The sequence below is a fragment of the Sebastes umbrosus genome, chromosome 23 (assembly GCF_015220745.1).
Source record: "Sebastes umbrosus isolate fSebUmb1 chromosome 23, fSebUmb1.pri, whole genome shotgun sequence".
NCBI lineage: Eukaryota > Metazoa > Chordata > Actinopteri > Perciformes > Sebastidae > Sebastes > Sebastes umbrosus.
Window position 1 is genome coordinate 9,986,612 of NC_051291.1, and position 9,058 is coordinate 9,995,669.

The following is a 9,058-nucleotide window of genomic DNA, read 5'->3' on the forward strand; positions in this document are numbered from 1 at the left end:
AAAGTCATAGTGTAGTATGTCGAATATTTTCGTGAAAAAATGTCATAGTATAGTATGTCGAATATTTTCATGAAAAAAGTCATAGTATAGTATGTCGAATATTTTCATGGAAAAAAGTAATAGTATCGTATTTCGAATATTTTCATGGAAAAAAAAAGTCATAGTATAGTATGTCGAAAAATTTCGTGAAAAAAAGTCACAGTGTAGTATGTCGAATATTTTCATGAAAAAAGTCATAGTATAGTATGTCGAATATTTTCATGGAAAAAAAGTCATAGTATAGTATGTCGAATATTTTCTTGGAAAAAAGTAATAGTATCGTATGTCAAAAAATTTCGTGAAAAAAAGTCACAGTGTAGTATGTCGAATATTTTCATGAAAAAAGTCATAGTATAGTATGTCGAATATTTTCATGGAAAAAAAAAAAGTCATAGTATAGTGTGTCGAATATTTTCATGAAAAAAGTCATAGTATAGTATGTCGAATATTTTCATGGAAAAAAAAGTCAAAGTATAGTATGTCGAAAAATTTCATGAAAAAAGTCATAGTATAGTATGTCGAATATTTTCGTGAAAAAAAGTCATAGTATAGTATGTCGAATATTTTCGTGAAAAAAAGTCATAGTATAGTATGTCGAATATTTTCGTGAAAAAAAGTCATAGTATAGTATGTCGAATATTTTCATGAAAAAAGTCATAGTATCGTATGTCGAATATTTTCGTGAAAAAAAGTCATAGTATAGTATGTCGAATATTTTCATGGAAAAAGTCATAGTATAGTATGTCGAATATTTTCGTGAAAAAAAGTCATAGTATAGTATGTCGAATATTTTCATGAAAAAAGTCATAGTATAGTATGTCGAATATTTTCATGGAAAAAAAAAGTCATAGTATCGTATGTCGAATATTTTCATGGAAAAAAAAGTCATAGTATAGTATGTCGAATATTTTCATGGAAAAAAAAGTCATAGTATAGTATGTCGAAAAATTTCGTGAAAAAAAGTCACAGTATAGTATGTCGAATATTTTCATGAAAAAAGTAATAGTATCGTATTTCGAATATTTTCATGGAAAAAAACGTCATAGTATAGTATGTCGAATATTTTCATGAAAAAAGTAATAGTATAGTATGTCGAATATTTTCGTGAAAAAAAGTCATAGTATAGTATGTCGAATATTTTCGTGAAAAAAAGTCATAGTATAGTATGTCGAATATTTTCGTGAAAAAAAGTCATAGTATAGTATGTCGAATATTTTCGTGAAAAAAAGTCATGGTATAGTATGTCGAATATTTTCATGAAAAAAGTCATAGTATAGTATGTCGAATATTTTCATGGAAAAAAGTAATAGTATCGTATTTCGAATATTTTCATGGAAAAAAAAAAGTCATAGTATAGTATGTCGAATATCTTCATGAAAAAAGTCATAGTATAGTATGTCGAATATTTTCATGAAAAAAGTCATAGTATAGTATGTCGAATATTTTCGTGAAAAAAAGTCATAGTATAGTATGTCGAATATTTTCGTGAAAAAAAGTCATAGTATAGTATGTCGAATATTTTCATGGAAAAAAAAGTCATAGTATAGTATGTCGAATATTTTCATGGAAAAAAAAGTCATAGTATAGTATGTCGAAAAATTTCGTGAAAAAAAGTCACAGTATAGTATGTCGAATATTTTCATGAAAAAAGTCATAGTATAGTATGTCGAATATTTTCGTGAAAAAAAGTCATAGTATAGTATGTCGAATATTTTCATGAAAAAAGTAATAGTATCGTATTTCGAATATTTTCATGGAAAAAAAAGTCATAGTATAGTATGTCGAATATTTTCATGGAAAAAAACGTCATAGTATAGCATGTCGAAAAATTTCGTGAAAAAAAGTCACAGTGTAGTATGTCGAATATTTTCATGAAAAAAGTCATAGTATAGTATGTCGAATATTTTCGTGAAAAAAAGTCATAGTATAGTATGTCGAATATTTTCATGAAAAAAGTAATAGTATCGTATTTCGAATATTTTCATGGAAAAAAAAGTAATAGTATCGTATTTCGAATATTTTCATGGAAAAAAGTCATAGTATAGTATGTCGAATATTTTCGTGAAAAAAAGTCATAGTATAGTATGTCGAATATTTTCATGGAAAAAAAAGTCATAGTATCGTATGTCGAATATTTTCGTGAAAAAAAGTCATAGTATAGTATGTCGAATATTTTCATGGAAAAAAAAGTCATAGTATAGTATGTCGAATATTTTCATGGAAAAAAACGTCATAGTATAGTATGTCGAATATTTTCGTGAAAAAAAGTCATAGTATAGTATGTCGAATATTTTCGTGAAAAAAAGTCATAGTATAGTATGTCGAATATTTTCATGAAAAAAGTAATAGTATCGTATTTCGAATATTTTCATGGAAAAAAAAGTCATAGTATAGTATGTCGAATATTTTCATGGAAAAAAACGTCATAGTATAGCATGTCGAATATTTTCATGGAAAAAAGTCACAGTGCAGTATGTCGAATATTTTCATGAAAAAAGTAATAGTATCGTATTTCGAATATTTTCATGGAAAAAAAAAGTCATAGTATAGTATGTCGAAAAATTTCGTGAAAAAAAGTCACAGTGTAGTATGTCGAATATTTTCATGAAAAAAGTCATAGTATAGTATGTCGAATATTTTCATGGAAAAAAACGTCATAGTATAGTATGTCGAACATTTTCATGGAAAAAAACGTCATAGTATAGCATGTCGAATATTTTCATGGAAAAAAAAGTCATAGTATAGCATGTCGAATATTTTCATGGAAAAAAAAAAAGTCATAGTATAGTATGTCGAATATTTTCATGAAAAAAGTCATAGTATAGTATGTCGAATATTTTCATGGAAAAAAAAGTCAAAGTATAGTATGTCGAATATTTTCGTGAAAAAAAGTCATAGTATCGTATTTCGAATATTTTCATGAAAAAAGTCATAGTATAGTATGTCGAATATTTTCATGAAAAAAAAGTCATAGTATAGTGTGTTGAATATTTTCATGAAAAAAGTCATAGTATAGCATGTCGAATATTTTCATGAAAAAAGTAATAGTATCGTATTTCGAATATTTTCATGGAAAAAAAAAGTCATAGTATAGTGTGTCGAATATTTTCATGAAAAAAAGTCATAGTATAGTATGTCGAATATTTTCATGAAAAAAGTCATAGTATAGTATGTCGAATATTTTCATGAAAAAAGTCATAGTATAGTATGTCGAATATTTTCATGGAAAAAAAGTCATAGTATAGTATGTCGAATATTTTCATGGAAAAAAGTAATAGTATCGTATTTCGAATATTTTCATGGAAAAAAAAGTCATAGTATAGTATGTCGAAAAATTTCGTGAAAAAAAGTCACAGTGCAGTATGTCGAATATTTTCATGAAAAAAGTAATAGTATCGTATTTCGAATATTTTCATGGAAAAAAAAAGTCATAGTATAGTATGTCGAAAAATTTCGTGAAAAAAAGTCACAGTGTAGTATGTCGAATATTTTCATGAAAAAAGTCATAGTATAGTATGTCGAATATTTTCATGGAAAAAAAGTCATAGTATAGCATGTCGAATATTTTCATGGAAAAAAAAGTCATAGTATAGCATGTCGAATATTTTCATGAAAAAAGTCATAGTATAGTATGTCGAATATTTTCATGGAAAAAAAAGTCAAAGTATAGTATGTCGAATATTTTCGTGAAAAAAAGTCATAGTATCGTATTTCGAATATTTTCATGAAAAAAGTCATAGTATAGTATGTCGAATATTTTCATGGAAAAAAACGTCATAGTATAGTATGTCGAATATTTTCATGAAAAAAAAGTCATAGTATAGTGTGTTGAATATTTTCATGAAAAAAGTCATAGTATAGCATGTCGAATATTTTCATGAAAAAAGTAATAGTATCGTATTTCGAATATTTTCATGGAAAAAAAAGTCATAGTATAGTGTGTCGAATATTTTCATGAAAAAAAGTCATAGTATAGTATGTCGAATATTTTCATGAAAAAAGTCATAGTATAGTATGTCGAATATTTTCATGAAAAAAGTCATAGTATAGTATGTCGAATATTTTCATGGAAAAAAAGTCATAGTATAGTATGTCGAATATTTTCATGGAAAAAAAACGTCATAGTATAGCATGTCGAATATTTTCATGGAAAAAAGTCATAGTATAGTATGTCGAATATTTTCATGGAAAAAAAAGTCAAAGTATAGTATGTCGAATATTTTCGTGAAAAAAAGTCATAGTATCGTATTTCGAATATTTTCATGAAAAAAGTCATAGTATAGTATGTCGAATATTTTCATGGAAAAAAACGTCATAGTATAGTGTGTTGAATATTTTCATGAAAAAAGTAATAGTATCGTATGTTGAATATTTTCATGGAAAAAAAAGTCATAGTATAGTATGTCGAATATTTTCATGGAAAAAAAAGTCATAGTATAGTATGTCGAATATTTTCATGAAAAAAGTCATAGTGTAGTATGTCGAATATTTTCATGAAAAAAGTCATAGTATAGTATGTCGAATATTTTCATGGAAAAAAAGTCATAGTATAGTATGTCGAATATTTTCTTGGAAAAAAGTAATAGTATCGTATGTCAAAAAATTTCGTGAAAAAAAGTCACAGTGTAGTATGTCGAATATTTTCATGGAAAAAATAGTATGTCGAAAAATTTCGTGAAAAAAAGTCACAGTGTAGTATGTCGAATATTTTCGTGAAAAAAAGTCATAGTATAGTATGTCGAATATTTTCATGGAAAAAAAAGTCATAGTATAGCATGTTGAATATTTTCATGGAAAAAAGTCATAGTATAGTATGTCGAATATTTTCGTGAAAAAAAGTAATAGTATCGTATTTCGAATATTTTCATGGAAAAAAAACGTCATAGTATAGCATGTCGAATATTTTCATGGAAAAAAAAGTCATAGTATAGTATGTCGAAAAATTTCGTGAAAAAAAGTCATAGTATAGTATGTCGAATATTTTCATGAAAAAAGTCATAGTATAGTATGTCGAATATTTTCATGGAAAAAAAAGTCATAGTATAGTATGTCGAATATTTTCATGAAAAAAGTCATAGTATAGTATGTCGAATATTTTCGTGAAAAAAAGTCATAGTATAGTATGTCGAATATTTTCATGGAAAAAGTCATAGTATAGTATGTCGAATATTTTCATGAAAAAAGTAATAGTATCGTATTTCGAATATTTTCATGGAAAAAAACGTCATAGTATAGTATGTCGAATATTTTCATGGAAAAAAAAAAGTCATAGTATAGTATGTCGAATATCTTCATGAAAAAAGTCATAGTATAGTATGTCGAATATTTTCATGAAAAAAGTCACAGTGTAGTATGTCGAATATTTTCATGAAAAAAGTCATAGTATAGTATGTCGAATATTTTCGTGAAAAAAAGTCATAGTATAGTATGTCGAATATTTTCATGGAAAAAGTCATAGTATAGTATGTCGAATATTTTCATGAAAAAAGTAATAGTATCGTATTTCGAATATTTTCATGGAAAAAAAAGTAATAGTATCGTATTTCGAATATTTTCATGGAAAAAAGTCATAGTATAGTATGTCGAATATTTTCGTGAAAAAAAGTCATAGTATAGTATGTCGAATATTTTCATGGAAAAAAAAGTCATAGTATCGTATGTCGAATATTTTCGTGAAAAAAAGTCATAGTATAGTATGTCGAATATTTTCATGGAAAAAAAACGTCATAGTATAGTATGTCGAATATTTTCATGAAAAAAGTAATAGTATCGTATTTCGAATATTTTCATGGAAAAAAAAGTCATAGTATAGTATGTCGAATATTTTCATGGAAAAAAACGTCATAGTATAGTATGTCGAATATTTTCGTGAAAAAAAGTCATAGTATAGTATGTCGAATATTTTCATGAAAAAAGTCATAGTATAGTATGTCGAATATTTTCATGGAAAAAAAAGTCATAGTATAGTATGTCGAAAAATTTCGTGAAAAAAAGTCACAGTGTAGTATGTCGAATATTTTCGTGAAAAAAAGTCATAGTATAGTATGTCGAATATTTTCGTGAAAAAAAGTCATAGTATAGTGTGTTGAATATTTTCATGAAAAAAGTAATAGTATCGTATGTTGAATATTTTCATGGAAAAAAACGTCATAGTATAGCATGTCGAATATTTTCATGGAAAAAAGTCATAGTATAGTATGTCGAATATTTTCATGGAAAAAAGTAATAGTATCGTATTTCGAATATTTTCATGGAAAAAAAAGTCATAGTATAGTATGTCGAAAAATTTCGTGAAAAAAAGTCACAGTGCAGTATGTCGAATATTTTCATGAAAAAAGTAATAGTATCGTATTTCGAATATTTTCATGGAAAAAAAAAGTCATAGTATAGTATGTCGAAAAATTTCGTGAAAAAAAGTCACAGTGTAGTATGTCGAATATTTTCATGGAAAAAAACGTCATAGTATAGCATGTTGAATATTTTCATGGAAAAAAGTCATAGTATAGTATGTCGAATATTTTCGTGAAAAAAAGTAATAGTATCGTATTTCGAATATTTTCATGTAAAAAAAACGTCATAGTATAGCATGTCGAATATTTTCATGGAAAAAAAAGTCATAGTATAGTATGTCGAAAAATTTCGTGAAAAAAAGTCATAGTATAGTATGTCGAATATTTTCATGAAAAAAGTCATAGTATCGTATGTCGAATATTTTCATGGAAAAAAAGTCATAGTATAGTATGTCGAATATTTTCATGGAAAAAAGTAATAGTATCGTATTTCGAATATTTTCATGGAAAAAAAAGTCATAGTATAGTATGTCGAAAAATTTCGTGAAAAAAAGTCACAGTGCAGTATGTCGAATATTTTCATGAAAAAAGTAATAGTATCGTATTTCGAATATTTTCATGGAAAAAAAAAGTCATAGTATAGTATGTCGAATATTTTCATGGAAAAAAAAGTCAAAGTATAGTATGTCGAATATTTTCATGAAAAAAAAGTCATAGTATAGTATGTCGAATATCTTCATGAAAAAAGTCATAGTATAGTATGTCGAATATTTTCATGGAAAAAAAACGTCATAGTATAGTATGTCGAATATTTTCATGGAAAAAAAAGTCATAGTATAGTATGTCGAATATTTTCGTGAAAAAAAGTCATAGTATAGTATGTCGAATATTTTCGTGAAAAAAAGTCATAGTATAGTATGTCGAATATTTTCGTGAAAAAAAGTCATAGTATAGTATGTCGAATATTTTCATGAAAAAAGTCATAGTATAGTATGTCGAATATTTTCGTGAAAAAAAGTCATAGTATCGTATGTCGAATATTTTCATGGAAAAAAAGTCATAGTATAGTATGTCGAATATTTTCATGGAAAAAAGTAATAGTATCGTATTTCGAATATTTTCATGGAAAAAAAAGTCATAGTATAGTATGTCGAAAAATTTCGTGAAAAAAAGTCACAGTGCAGTATGTCGAATATTTTCATGAAAAAAGTAATAGTATCGTATTTCGAATATTTTCATGGAAAAAAAAAGTCATAGTATAGTATGTCGAATATTTTCATGAAAAAAGTCATAGTATAGTATGTCGAACATTTTCATGGAAAAAAACGTCATAGTATAGCATGTCGAATATTTTCATGAAAAAAGTCATAGTATAGTATGTCGAATATTTTCATGGAAAAAAAAGTCAAAGTATAGTATGTCGAATATTTTCGTGAAAAAAAAGTCAAAGTATAGTATGTCGAATATTTTCGTGAAAAAAAGTCATAGTATCGTATTTCGAATATTTTCATGAAAAAAGTCATAGTATAGTATGTCGAATATTTTCATGGAAAAAAACGTCATAGTATAGTATGTCGAATATTTTCATGAAAAAAAAGTCATAGTATAGTGTGTCGAATATTTTCGTGAAAAAAAGTCATAGTATAGTATGTCGAATATTTTCATGGAAAAAAAAGTCATAGTATAGTATGTCGAATATTTTCATGAAAAAAGTAATAGTATCGTATGTCGAATATTTTCATGGAAAAAAACGTCGTAGTATAGCATGTCGAAAAATTTCGTGAAAAAAAGTCACAGTGTAGTATGTCGAATATTTTCATGAAAAAAGTCATAGTATAGTATGTCGAATATTTTCGTGAAAAAAAGTCATAGTATAGTATGTCGAATATTTTCGTGAAAAAAGTCATAGTATAGTATGTCGAATATTTTCATGAAAAAAGTAATAGTATCGTATTTCGAATATTTTCATGGAAAAAAAAAGTCATAGTATAGTATGTCGAAAAATTTCGTGAAAAAAAGTCACAGTGTAGTATGTCGAATATTTTCATGAAAAAAGTCATAGTATAGTATGTCGAATATTTTCATGGAAAAAAAGTCATAGTATAGTATGTCGAACATTTTCATGGAAAAAAACGTCATAGTATTGCATGTCGAATATTTTCATGGAAAAAAGTCATAGTATCGTATGTCGAAAAATTTCGTGAAAAAAAGTCACAGTGTAGTATGTCGAATATTTTCGTGAAAAAAGTCATAGTATAGTATGTCGAATATTTTCATGGAAAAAAAAGTCATAGTATAGTATTTCGAATATTTTCATGGAAAAAAAAAAGTCATAGTATAGTATGTCGAATATCTTCATGAAAAAAGTCATAGTATAGTATGTCGAATATTTTCATGGAAAAAAAAGTCAAAGTATAGTATGTCGAATATTTTCGTGAAAAAAAGTCATAGTATCGTATTTCGAATATTTTCATGAAAAAAGTCATAGTATAGTATGTCGAATATTTTCATGAAAAAAAAGTCATAGTATAGTGTGTTGAATATTTTCATGAAAAAAGTCATAGTATAGCATGTCGAATATTTTCATGAAAAAAGTAATAGTATCGTATTTCGAATATTTTCATGGAAAAAAAAGTCATAGTATAGTGTGTCGAATATTTTCATGAAAAAAAGTCATAGTATAGTATGTCGAATATTTTCATGAAAAAAGTCATAGTATAGTATGTCGA